The sequence below is a fragment of the Solenopsis invicta genome, chromosome 12 (genome assembly GCF_016802725.1).
Source record: "Solenopsis invicta isolate M01_SB chromosome 12, UNIL_Sinv_3.0, whole genome shotgun sequence".
Classification (NCBI taxonomy): Eukaryota; Metazoa; Arthropoda; class Insecta; order Hymenoptera; family Formicidae; genus Solenopsis; species Solenopsis invicta.
The window spans coordinates 14,607,619-14,622,667 of NC_052675.1; the positions used below are offsets into that span (position 1 = coordinate 14,607,619).

The 15,049-nt window shown below is 34.5% G+C and overlaps 1 long non-coding RNA gene across 1 annotated transcript in view; it reads left to right on the forward strand.

Moving 5' to 3' along the window:
* LOC105201749 overlaps positions 1-15,049 on the forward strand; it is a 50,761-nt gene that overhangs the window by 6,344 nt on the left and 29,368 nt on the right. The window contains exon 2 of the long non-coding RNA XR_003268806.2: positions 3,337-3,377. This is a non-coding gene — a long non-coding RNA (uncharacterized LOC105201749). The remainder of the gene's footprint in view (positions 1-3,336; positions 3,378-15,049) is intronic.

Genomic DNA, 15,049 nt, shown 5'->3' on the forward strand with positions numbered 1-15,049 from the left:
AAACAGAAAGGAAAGTTGCGAAATTAATTCTTAATTCGATCAACGACGATCTAAATGTGACATTTAAAATTATGTTAATAATTATTATGAGCTAATACATTAATCAATAAAAGTGTCAAAAAATAGTATGTAACAGTTTTTAAATTGTTGATATTAATAATTTTAAAGAAAATAAAAGTAATTAAATTTCAAGTAATATAAACAATAATATTTTTAAGAACGTTGGAAATTTATAAAATATAAAGATATAATTTATAAAGAGCTATATACTTAATATTAAGTATTTAAAAATAAAGTGAAATAATATTTTGATTTTTAAAACAATTGAAAATTACACATCTTTCAGTTTTATATTGTACTATTGTAATATTACTAACGTGATTTAAAGACATAAAAATTATATTTGCTTTAGGAATTTTTGAAATTATTATTCAATATCTCGTTGGTTTTTTCCTCCAGTGAAGCGAAGTATCCATATCCCAGGATACGTCGAACAGTATCAACCATAGCATTCGCGGTTTCTTCCTTCCCCCTGACGGGGCATACGCCCCGCGGTTTAAGTCGTCAACTTTTATGGGGGTAGTTTTCAAGGAGACGGTCCGCGACAAGCCAACATAAAAGGGGGTAGAAGTTTCCGGTAATATGGCGTCTTTTCGCGGAATATGGCGGCAACTGTATACAAGAGATAGCGACAATATTGAGGCGGCGAGAGCGCTCCAAAGAAAACCGAGTCAACCCTACTTGCATGCATTGCAACGTCGGATCGACGTCGTTTCTCGATATAGTTCTTTTCCGTTTATTATATATTCTCTTTCTTTATTATATTTTGTACCTCTCACACAGTTTTTACGTATCATTTTTACATACTACAACAATTTAAAAGTATGTTTATGTTTATATATTTATAAATGTAGTGTCTCGAAATTATTAAAATATTTTTTATTTGATTATTCGATTATTCTCTTTTGTTAGCTTTCTTTAGCGATGAAATGCGAAAAGAACATAATAAGTGTTACACTGAAAAAGACAAAAGGTAGCAGTAAATCTTTATGCATAGAATCTCAAGATAAGGATATCATAAGCTGCACAAACATCCCTCTCATCGGGTGAATAGAGGCAGGGTAACTCAGGAGGTAGGATAACTGCACTCGGTGACGGTGGATTAACACGGGGATTGCGCTGAAGTGCGCCTTCCTTCGCAATCCGTTGATTGCATCTGGCATTTGTGTCACGCTCTTGAGCGTCCGGCCGATATGCCCGGACAAATTGGAAATTGGTATTCAGCCCGTTTCCCGTTACTGGACGGCCAGACGGATTTGCGAAGGAGCACCTTAGTCCTCGGGTACTCGGCAAGAGTGCTCGTACGTGCTAGTTGTGGGCTGCGGAGTAAGCGACGTTAAAGTTGCTCAAATCGCTTCCCGACGACCGCCTAACGCCGGAATACCAACGCAAAAGACGAAAATAAATAGAGTAGAACGGGATTTTTTCCATTACAAATCCGTGCAACTTAAAAATTTACTTATAAAAAATGTAGAAATTTAGAAACGTATAAATTATTTAAAAAAACACACAGAAGCACTTGGTAATAGATAAATGAACGAGGTGTAGATTTATGAAATTATTTCTGTATAACATAAATCATTATTATTATTATTATGTGTTAATAGAATGTTATTGCTATTACGTGTTAATAAAAAAATTATCCACTTAGGAACATAATAAAAGAAAAAACAATTTTGGTAAACTATTAGTTTAGAAATAACTTGGACGCTTACAATAAATATTTTAATATTATTTTCTTCAGATAAAATATTATTTTGAATAGAATCGTAAAATAAAAATTGCTTTACAGGTAAATTCGGACTCATTGCGCGCCGCAGTGGAAAAATCCGCGTATGTTCGGCCAAGTAGAAATAATTGCTAACAGGATTCAGTGTAATTTATGATCGACCCAATTACGCTTTCTCTCCATGTGCATTGCTGGGCATATTTGCAAAATGCAATTCATATAGCGTTATTCATTACTCTTTATGCGGAATTAACGGAATATATTGTACTAAAAATTTTATATGTACAAAGAGACATAAGTTATAAACTCTTGCCGAAGGTTTCAAAATGTTTGTCTTTACTTTAATTTTTTTAACTTTTTACTTACTTACAATTATGAGCAAATTCATTATTTTTTAATTGAACAAAATGTTATTATATTTAAAATTATATGAGTAACGTCAATTTACATACAAATGCATTACAGTATTATAAATTTTAATACGTCTTATATATAAGTTAGCGGAACGAAGTGAGCAGAATCAAAATTATTTTTTTTATTTGTTACTAAAAAGTTGCCAAGGAAAAAAATTTGTTGCTCTGATAGTTTTTTTTTATTTATTAAATAATATTCCGCTAAAAGAAGATTAAGTTAGCGGGACTATATGTATATGTATAATAATAAAGTTAAACACAAAAATAACATCAGGATTTATTGCAAATTTGCTGTTCATAAAATATGCTAGTTTCGATTTCGTTAATCGTGCAATAAATACGTATATACACAACAGCGAAGAATTTCTCAGCAAATATATAAAAAGTAAACAATCAGAAAGTAATCTGTTGCTTGTATGATTTATGGTACCAAAATCATTTTCAGACATTATAACATCGAAATATACCATGACCCTAATTTGTAGCTAACGGCATCACGTTAAAAATAATTTATTCAAGGAACGCGAGTGGCAAGCACTAAAATTTGTTATGCAAACGTTAAAGTATTTGTTATTCGCATGTTATTGAGTTCAAAGTTAATAATAATAATAATAATAATAATAATAAGTTTCTATTCACGGGAAAAACGGTTTTGTTAAAATATCTAAAAATTTATTTGGACACAAATCTGAAAATAATTTTGTTAGGTCATCAAAATAATTATGTTGGATTCTCAAACTAAATTGCTAAAATGTCAGAATTTTTTGCAGCATTACTCATCATGCTTAAATATCTATCATAATTATTTTGATGGTCCAATAAAATTATTTTTAATCCGTACCCAGCTAAATATTTAAATATTTCAATATTTCGTTGTTCTCGTGTTTGAAAATCCTGAAATATGTTTAGTCACTGGAGATATCTACATCGATTACTCACGTTGTTTAATTATCTCTTCTGTTTCTTTGAAGAAACTCTTCGAAGAAAATTTTTTCATGGAAATTACTAATCATTCAGTTAATATCTACTTTTCCAAGAATAGCATACTTTCGTGACGCATAAAGAATTTTTAGTTTTTTAATGTTAATTATGTCGTTCGAGCGCTAATCTAGATTTCATATTTGTGTATTGCAGGTCAACGCGGCGTTATGATTCCACTGCTGCGCGTCGTGTTGGTGAGTTAAAAATTAACACTTACCTTAAATTGGAATAATAAATTACAAAAAATACACTATACTGTATTATGAATTGCAAAATATGCGCTATATCAGTTTGTACATTTTTACTATCACAAATAAATATTGAAATCATTTCTGTGTTTTTGTAACACAACAACTTTAATTTACTAAAATTAAAACAGAATTATAATACAATTATATATTGAGATTCTATAAGAATACAAGTTTTGAATATATTTAATTTAATCTTTAATATAATTAAAGATGAAATAGACTTATAAACTTATATAGCAAGATCTTGGCACTGAAATAATAATTAAGAAGTATATATTATAATAATAGTACAAGCAATTATTTCAATAAAGATGTACCATCTTACATAATATCTTCCAAAATTGTTAAAAAATATTTAACGTCACATCTATGTAGAGCTTCAAATTAATTAACAATAAATATTTATGGATGAAAATATTTAAGAATACGGGACGGTACTGTGGGGTAAACATGGGTTTAAAGCGAAAAGCGCGTTATAGTAATATCGCGAGACAATCGGTATTATGCATCTCGCGAAAATTACGACGGTGTCTCCCAGTGAATTTTGCCGGCGACTGTACCCTGATTTACTTCCAACCGATTCGCCAGGAAATCGAATTACCCCCGCGGCGAGCACGCGGAGAAACCTCGAATTAAGAAACACTGAGACCTGCGGAAAATATCGACGCGATATAAATCAAAGCCTCCTAGAAACCTTCTTTTTCTCGTCCCTATTCCACATTCGTTATTGACGGTGGCGATCGATAACCGTCGCGGTTCGTCTCGTGAAATAAATGCGAACGTGAACCTCGAAATCGTTCATTTCTCGGGCAATCGAAGGAACGACTTTAATGCTTGTTACTGGCGATTTTGCGATCGCGAAACGCATCACCGATCGCGATAGACGAGCACGTTAATCGTTGGCCATCAACGCGGCTCTCGCGCTCCGCTTCCGTCCTCGAGGCAATCGATACGTGAATATCCACAGAAATTTTATGTCCCGGAAAGGAGGAACATCTAGACAGTTAAAAACTTGATTCGATTACCCATAAAGTGTCCTCGTTCGGCATTCTGTTTCTGGGGTACTTAGATAGATTTTATTTCGCGTGTTTTACGACTACCCGCCGCACTCCTTCACATGATTTGGAATGTACAAATTTTCAAACGAAATATGATTAAAAAAAAAATCCGGAAAAGACACCTATGTGTTCTTAAGTTAAGTAAGGCTACGGAAAAGTTAATTTTGACATTAGTATTTCCTTTATTTTCACGTACTTAACCGCAAAATCAATGTGAGATACCATTAATGAGCTAGACACTGGACAGTTCACGTGTACAAAAATATATTCTTTATTATATTAATTAAATTATGTATCATACTGAAGATGATCAAAATCGAAACGTTTACGTGATATTCCTGTAAAAAATATATTTTCCATGCATTATCTGGCTCATTATTGGCATCTTATTTTCATTTTAATTGAGCTTATAATTTTAGGATTATAATTTAGTCGCAAAATTTTGCAAGATTTCAGTTCCGCGTGCTGAAATCGCAAGAAATTATGTCGTTGAATCTTTGTAGATTTTAAAAGTAAAGCGATTCTTCGATTACCAAAGTGACCTTTTACCTCTTAGCGAGTTTAAAGAGCCGGGGCACTCTCACGGATGTGCCAAGTTAGGAGGAAATACGGGGTGGTGTCCTTTAGAGAGATCCTGTGCTTAATGGCGCTGAATCACAGATTGCGCGCACCCCTAAATTTGAATTTATTATCAACCCTTGCCCGACGGAGTGCCGCGTGGTGGCGGATGGCGATCGTACGGCCGAAAGAATAATTTCCTTTCGCTGCCAATCGTCAGCCGCCTGCATCGAGAGTTTAAGCTTCCAAATGCCGAGTTCATCGTTTTCTTATCGAGAAAAAATGTTTATCGTTAATCGATTTCGCGAGGAATTCACTTGTATTGTGTGTTTCTCTGATTTCACATATCGTTCATTTGCTAGAACAATGACGTAATTAAAAATTGGTATTTTGTAGTTGTGTGCAAGAAAAGAACGGTCTTTGAAGTTACTACTGGTAGAATTACGTAATTGAAAAGAGAAATGAAAAAAGAAAATTTTGCATCAAGAGTGTCATAAGTCAAAGAGGGTTTTAAGAGTTTATTTCTATTATAAATGAGAATTCAGTAGGCTGAATAAAGAGTTCATGATCCTTTAATTCCACTACAATCAAATATTACCAAAATCGTATTTAAAAATAATATTTGCATGATTTTAATGATTCAAAATATTCAAATTTATTTTTTAGAAAAATCTTGTATTCGAGTTATAATAATGTTCTAGCAAATGGACGATATGTACAGTTTCACCTAGAATTTTGAAAAGTACTGTATACAGATAGCTTTGAAAGCTTTTTCTAAAACAAACTAGAAGAAAGTGTATGACGAAGAAAAAAAGCTACTCAAACTATAATACATTATTAAGGAACAAATCCTCATAAAAATCTACTTGCTTTTCTCATAAATGTCGACTTGATAAACAATGTACTTCAGGAGTAATTGCTTTTTCAAATTTCAACGTCCGCGCGTGTCTCTCAAAGCTAATCATTCACCGACGCATTTATTCGAAACGCGCACACGACGGCTAAATGAACACGTTAAATGAAACGACACTTAACGCGGTTGCTGAGCACGTTGCATATCCGAACGAGCCGTGTCAAATGAATGCACCCGCAGGCAACGCCGAGTCGACCGGAAGCGGTCTATCGTCGATCGCCGTTCCGTTCGATCGGTTCCGCGGTGCGTCGCGGAACGGCTCGGCGGAACGGCGACGGGACGGGACCATGGGCTGATAAATCCGACGTGTGTATCGCGTTGGTGCGATAAATCAATTATAATATTCCACGGCTAGTTTGGGTTATATCGATTATTAGTAAAATCCGTCGGCGTTACGGAAGGCAGCCACATATATCCGTTGGCCGTTTCTCTCTATTACAAATTTCGCGTTTCCCCTCTCTCTTTCTCTCTCTCTTCTCTATTGCGAATCTAATGACGAAGAACAGTTCATTATTTATGCGTTCTCTTCTCCAACAATGTATCAAAACATTCTGCAATTCTAAACATTAATATGACCTCCACACGCCATTTTGTCTGTCCTTTTACAGAAAAAAATTTGCTATCAAATCAACAATCTTTATTTCATAAATAAGCAAGAATATAAAATCTTCTTGGAAGAATTTATAATTTTAAACAGACATAATTTGTTTAGACAAAGAAAAAATTTTTCTCTTTATGTAAGCAAATTATGTCTGTTTAAGATTATAAATTCTTCCAAGAAAATTTTATGTTCTCGCTTATACATATATGAAACAAAGATTGTTGATTTGATATTAATTTTTTTTGTGCAAAAAAATTTGCCTTAAAACAAAGTATAGATTGTGACATTTCTAAACTGCTTTAATTAAAAAAAATTTTTTTTAAGTAATAAATTCAAGATATAAAAATAATTATTCAAAAACTAAAGTTTCAGAATGAATATTTAAAAATTAATAACGTTACGAAAATAAATAACATTAATAAACTCTCTTTATTTTCCGAAAAATGGAAACTTTATATCAGAGAAATTATATTTGTTATTATCTTATTAATATTATAATTAATAACATTATAATATATTATTATTATTAGAACTGAATATCACATATTGCAAGGGAGAAAATTTAATTTATTTGGAAATTCTCCGGAAATTATAATAACTCATTTTAAAATCCCTTCATACATGAAACTCTCTAAATGTGTATACATCGCGCGTAATGAATAATCCGCCACTATTCCTCTTCTCTCGCTTTCTCTCTTCCACATCTTTCGTTTACCTCCCTCTTTCTCTCGAGCCTATCTTACTATACATTCTGTTCTCTCAACCCCATTCTTCTTCTTTCGCTTCGATAAATACGCGATCGGCCATCCCCAGCCAAAGGCATCATCGGACAAACCTACGGATTCGCACTTCGGTAACGCCCGGCATTATTCACCCTTTATTGGATTTGCCGATTCTTCTCGCGCGAGTCGCGACAACGCGGAACGCGCGCGCGATGCACCGTGACGTCTCTCTCCGCAACGACCGCGCGATCTGCAACAACGTAGCGACGTGGCCGATCGTTACGAAACGCGGGGGGGCATAAATCCTTCGCGGTCCTTTCCGCGGCGATGCGCAGGGCGGAAGGAGGCCGATAATGGTTTTCAGACTCGCGCCGCGGTTGATGCGTCGCGACAGTCGCCCGCTCTCGAGAAATGTTTTCTGCACCCGCCGCCTGACATTTCCACCCCGTCTTATGTACTTACAGTGTTACTATATTTATTCTTTCGAACTGAGACAACAGTCAAGTAAACGTGTGTGAAACACATTAAACATATACCCAGAGAAAGATTTCTATGAGTAAAAAAATATTTATTTAACTCAAAAAAATTTGTGCATTGCGGAATGGTTAAAGAAAAGTTTCTTTGATTTGAAGAAATCGTTTAATTGTTCCTTTTATTAGATTTAAAGAAATAGTTTGTTCGTGCAACGTAAATCTTTTTTTAAATAAAAGAAATATTTTAAAACTAGAACAAGTGAATTATTTCTTACATTTCTGTTAGCACTTTCTTTAAATTAAATAATTTTTTTGTTTAAATTAAATAAATAATTTATTTACTTTTAAAAAAACTGATAACGTCATTTCTTGAAATGAAATAAATTTTTCTTTTCCACAAAAGTATTTTCACTTCAACTTAAAAAAAAACCAAGATAAAGAACGATTTCATCAATTTAAACATAATTTTTCTCTGGGTGTAATAATTGATAAAGGTACAGAAATGTACATTTCTATTATTATAAAAGGAATCTAAATGCTAAATATGAAAAAAAATTAATGTTACAAATGTGATAATCAATTGTATGACTACCAGTGAATATTTTAAATTATCATGTTACATCTGTAATGCTGTCAACGCTCGTAATAAGGCACCTCGTTACGAAAAAGCAAGTTACGAGTATAACGAAATTTCTTGGACTGGATCTTCCGTATATTTTTGGCGGCGATATGGGAAAGTAAAGAGGGTTGGTTCGGCACTTCCGAGTTATTCGTCCAGATCTAAAGATTTGGAACGCACCGTGTATTCGCATTTGCATACCCCGCCGATTCCACCGGTGTCTCCCGTTCCCCGCGTCTCCTCTATACAGTCCACGACTTAGTTCTTTCCGCCGTCTCCGATGCAAATTACAATATTCCCGTGCCGTTCGTTCGGATATGAAAATATATGCGACTCTCGATAAAAATAGGATACGCGTCCCCCGCTCTCCTCGCGCGGCTGAACAAAGAAGCTTCACTTCGAGCTTTCATGAGTGCTTACACCTGTGCTCTCGCCAACACTGTTCGCAATGCTTTGCTCCTTTTAAATGTTTCATTGAAATTAAATGCTACAGGTATTTTTTACGTCTATAATATTTTTATACGATGTTATAAAAAGAAGTATTATAATTATTATCTTCGAGATACTATCACCGTTAAATTGGAACCAATGCTTTGTTCTGTATTAAATCTTTTATTGAAATGCTGCACATATTTTTCAAATCTATAATATTTTTATATTATTTTAGAAAATGAGACATAATTATGATCCTTCAGATACTATCACTGTTAAATTGGAACTAATGCTTTGTTTCTTATTAAATCTTTTATTGAAATTGAATACTACAGATATTTTTCACACCTATAATATTTTTATACGATATTATAATTATTAGCCTGTAGACAGCAACACTGTTAAATTGAAATCAAATCGATATTTAATGTTACTGCAAGGATAAATTTTTTCTCGTTAATTAAGATGACTGAAAAGAGCGATAATATCGCGTTGAAAAAAAATGCATATAAAATTTGTTAGTCTTATACAACATTTTGGATGTGATTACAATTCCATCAATAATTAATTAAAGTGATCTATGTATTTTGTATGACCAAATAAGAATTTCATGCATTATCCCTTCTAAAATAATATTTTCATTCTTTCTGCAATCGCGCAGTGCAGTTTTTATAGATTCTTATTGAATGCAATTACTGTTGCACAAAAGACATGAATCGCAGCTTTAACGCCAGGGCTTAAGAATGTAAATCGGGCTTGCAGCCATTGAATCATGGGACGCGCGCTATGCAGGCGCGCAAATCTTGGCGCGTTTTAAAAGATTAAAATTTTACTCGGGGCCCAATCGGTTCGCGCCATGCTAGAGATCGCACCTCGCGCCCGCTTCTGCAGAATAATGTTTCCCACGCGGCCGATAGGGCGACTCCCCAGGTAGAGTCGCTTCTTTTTTCCTATGGCAATATTTAGATAAACCTCGCTACGTGTGCCGACTAGAGAGCAGGTAGAAGAGATATGTTGTAAAACATTATGTATTACCGCCCCAGCGGTCTCATTCTATTGGCCCGTAACAAACTTTGCCTCGAAACAACCATTTTCTCACGGGAATGCCTATGAAGGCTGGACACGATGCACAATGCGTAGTATATAAGAAATATTTTTCTTAGTATTTTTTTCTTATCCTTTAATACACTGAGATAAAATTTTTTTAAATGAAAAAAATATTGTACATTTTTTTAAAACTATTTATTTTGCATTTTTGGGGTATGCAAGTATTTGTTCTATTTAAAAAATATAAAAATATTTACTTTTACGTAAATATTTACTTTTACGACATATCACCTAAAATTTATAATTTCATATTTTTACATTCTTCGCATTTAAATAGTGATTTTATAAATAAGCTAATATTACTAAATTTGATTAAATTGTTTTCTTAAATTAAAAATTCTAATTGTCTTGATATAAAAATAGTCTAGCACACAGTAAATATTTTCTAGAACTGTAAAAAAAATTACCTGATTCAAATTATTTATTTATTCTATTTCAGTTGAGAAATTTTTAACTTAACTGCAAGTAAATAATAAATATTAGGACCCATCGAGTAAATAATTTTTTTGTGTAAATTAAAATTTTTTGTTTTGAGATCTTTTTTCTTTCAATGTAGTAATTATTATTATTATGTTTATCACGCAGATATTTGCTGAAATATTAATGTACTTGTATTTTTATTTAATGGACTAGTACATCATGCATTTAACATATTTCTCACTACTGTTATTATTTTACACTATGAGAATAAACGCACATAGATGTTATCTAAAAAAAATGTCTCAATCATTTCGACGCTGATTCTACAATGAAATCGCGGTGGTAATTCGTGATCGCGTTTGCGATAGGAGCGCAAAAAACGGCTTTCGGCTTCGGTGACGAACGATCTAATTATTTTCAGACTTTCCTCATTAGTTGCCCGCCTCGTCGTCGTGGTCGGTACAAATCGTTCCTTTTGTGCACGGCGCGTCGCGCCGGCGGGTTATCTAAATCGCGTCGAATATTTCCGCGGCAGGTCCGCGCGAGATCCGCGGCGACGGCGCTCTCACCGTTATTCCCGTTAAAAAGCATCTCGCGTATCAATTTCACGGGACAACGCGGTGCATCGCGGGTAATCCGGCGTGGTGGATCGTCTTTTTGTTCCTGGCCGCTTAATATTGCTTGTCCCGCCGTAATCTCCAACTCCCCCCGACACCCTGTTACTACATCCTGCGTCATCCCCCTCGCCTCCATCCACCTCATCCCCCTTTCCATCCCGTGTTTCGCTCCACTACATCCCGCTGCCCTCCACCACCACGCCGCAATAGCGTAGTCGAACTTTTCCTTTGCCGAATCCTCTTCGCTCGTGAAGGTTTCTATTTTCCACGTGTATACAGATGTGGAGAAATTCAATGCAGTCGGTAGAGTTGTGCGTTGTCTATCATAATCAAAAATTATAGATGCAGAATAAATTTAATTATTATAAATTCTCTCAAATCGTTGGTTTCTTGGAAGTTGTAACAACATCGAACAAAATTCTAAAGCATCACAAGAGAAATTGAATATACCCTATAAGCACACAATATTCCGAGAATAATATTTAATATTTTTTATGTTACATATCCGCTATTACATAATATTCGTGGTATATTACTCGAATATCCGTGGAATATTATAAAAATGTTCTATGAATATTGTGGTAAAAAATTAATAAAAATTAAGTATAAAAAATATTCATAAACTTTGTAAATATTACATTTAAAAATCATAATATTCTCAATAATTTAAAATATTGAAATAAATAATATTATTTACTTTTTTCATATAATATTCATATAATATTATCAGGTATAAACATATTTTTTATTAATATTTCAAGAATATTATTTAATATTAAATAATATTACAGCGTTTATAGACGCTGTAAGAAGATAATAATATTAAGCATTTTGAAATAAAAGCGACTTTAGCCATCTTGACAGAATCGCGAATGTAATCGAGACAGTTAGACGTGCGCGGAGCGTAAATGAGCTGGAAAAATATAAAATTAACTGCTTTTTATTTTCGCCCACCGTTTTTCGCGAAGAGGCCGCACCTCGCGCACGCCGTTTCGCAGCCAGGTCGCCCGCCCGCGATTGCGGACCGCTACGCTTCCGCGGTACTTAACGTAAGTACGCCGGGACTTCGGCGAAGAAAATAAAGAAGCTACTCGCCGCGCGCTCTCTCCATCGCCCGGTCCGTCCCTTTTCGCCACCGCCACCGCCACCCCCTCATCTCCTCGTTGCTCCGTATCGCGGGACAATGTTATTTTACGGCGTGGTGAGTTTGAGCCTCTTTCATCCGGCGACACGGTGGTCGTGGCGATGGCGATGGTTGCGGCGCGGTGGTTTCTAGCAAACCGCCACACCCTCGTGACTGCCTCCGCCTCTACCGCTGTCTCCCTCGCTCTCTCTTTCGCTCTCTCACTCCCTTCCTCCCTCTCCCTGTGCAACGTTTAATCTGATCAAGCGCGGATTATATCGGACAGCACGCTGACGAGGAGGAAAAAAAAATCGTTGCAGCGCGACAAGAGACGATCTTGTGCGTCGTGTCGAGCTTCCGGCATTGCAAAAGCGCTGTTTCAACTATAAATGAAGTGTAGCATTTACTTTATGAAATTAAAACGTCTTAAGTTGAGTCAATTGATACCGTTTTTTGATATTACGATTTTGATGATACGAATTATTGTAATTATCGTAAAACTTAAATTTACTTGAAAATGTTATACTTATAAATTTTTATTAAAGAATCAACTTACAATAATCGCAAAGCTATTTTCTCTTTTAATTTTTTATCACCTCTCTCAGTTTTTATTTATTAAATAAGAAGCCTTTCGTAAACTAATTTTTAACAATTTTTAAAGGTGTATACACATTTATAATATATTTTTTAATTAAAATTTTATTTAATAACACTTTTAACTTTAGATTGTACTTACAGAGAAAAGATAACTTTAAATGGATGAAATCGTTTCTTTAACTTGGTTTATTGAGTTGAAGTGAAAATACCTTTGAGAAAAATAAAAATTTATCTGAGCTCAAAAAATGATTTTATTAGACTTTTTTAAAATAAATTATTTGTTTAATTTAAACAAATTCAAAGAAAGTAGTGACAGAAATGTAAGAAATAATTTAGTTGTTTGGTTATTCATTTTCATTGATAAAAAAATTTACGTTGCACAACCTATTTTCTTAATTTTAATAAAAGAAATAATATAAAATTTTCTTCAAATTGAAGAATTTTTTCTTTAACCGTATAGCAATGCACAAATATTTTTTATTTAAACAATTTTTTTTATTCAAAGAAACTTTTCTCTGTGTATAAAGATATGTATAATAATATTAAGAATTTTTTTTTAAGTAGAAACAATTGATTTGTTCCTTGATATTTTTATTGATATTTTTATTTAAACAATTTATTATTAAACAAGATAGAACAGGGAGACAATTTTTTCTATTATATTTCACTAATCTTTACATGTGGAAAAAAGATGTGCTAATATAATAGAACGGATTAATACACGCAATGTTATCGTACATGTGTTAGAAGAAGAAGTACATATGAATTTCGACGAAATCGGACGACGTCCTTGCGAAATCGCATGGTGTCGGGAAAATTGCAGAAGGATAGCTGGGTCTTGCTCCATTTTATTAGATCAAACGGACTGTGACCAAGCTGTACGTTCTACTTGACTCGGTCACTCGGCTCCTGTCCGACCGAATAAACGTCGTCGTGCCTTATTCCGCGCCAACCCCCTTTTCCCCTTGTCACTACCCCCGAGGGCACTTTTTTATGTCATCGAGAGACCCGAGTGTCGTCCCGGTAGCATTTTATCGGCCAACGTGCTCGACCGGCTTCTCAATTTCATTTTTCTCGCCCTCTTATTGTCGATTCCTTGTGAGCTACAACCAAATAGTTCAGAAAGCATACATGACTCGCTACTAATGTCGGCACTAGTGTATATACATGAAGTTAAATTCGCTATTTAAGTTTGAAAGAACAAAATAAAATATTTTTTTACGAATCTTAAGGCTAAAATAAATAATTTTTATAAATTTTATATATAGAAATTGTTTAATATTATATAAAATATTTTGTACTTAATAGAAGAGATTGAACGTTTTTTATGAGGAAAAAAAGTTTTGTTTCTAACGTTTACAAATATAATTATTTTATTGGGGACAGCACTGTGTCATTTTAATTTCTACGATTATATTTAAATGCAAGGTGACCGAGAGAAATAATATCGGATCGGTGAATCGATCTACTAGATCGCAAACTACTTAGGAGATGTAATAGCCATATATCGCCTGGATACATCGCCTACGTCGCTTATTGCAACGACGACATCGAGGATGGCGTTCTCCATAACTCGATTTTGCGTTCCATCTGAGACACTGAAAGTCCCTCCGGCCGTCCAGCCTGCCCGTCAATAAGGCAATTCGCTGACCCGAATTGGCTCCATTACCAGGAGAAGAATGACTTTCGGGACGATATTTCACTCCGTGAGAAAATATTGAGGATAGCGACCTCGCGACGGCGTTACAAAGAAGCGCTAAATGTGGCAATCTAGTCCTTCTCCAGCCGATAAAAGGTCGAGCGGTTATAGAAACCATTGATCGAATGGGACATTGTAATGACTTCAAGGATAAAAAATACTTATTACAGATTTATTGATAAAATTAGAATCTTAAAGAACGACAGTTGTGCAAAATTAGTTACTGCTTTATATTACTTTTAATTAGATCATAATTAATTTTTATTATTGAAAATTGCATATTATATGCAAAATATCCTTCGTGTAATTAGTCTTCGTGATTCTGTGCGGGCAAAATTATTTGTCGAATTTTTTTAGAATCCTATATTGATATCGGAATTGAACGCAGACGAGGGATTATAAGATTAAAGAGTCAAATTCGACACTTGCTCGACCAAATCGCGCTTTTCAGGTCGTCGCGTTCCAACTTCGTGCGATCAATTCGCATTAACTTTCGGGAGAGACGCGTCGAGCATAGCTCGGAATATTGCGGAGAACATTTCATGCTCTCATGCCAGGAAAAAAGGCCGGGGAGGGGACGGACTCTGATCCGCGAAATATTCGTTTGGACTGCTCGAGAGATCGTTGTCGCGGTTATTATTTTTCGAGGGATAGAAAGCCCGGCGGGCGCGAGAAG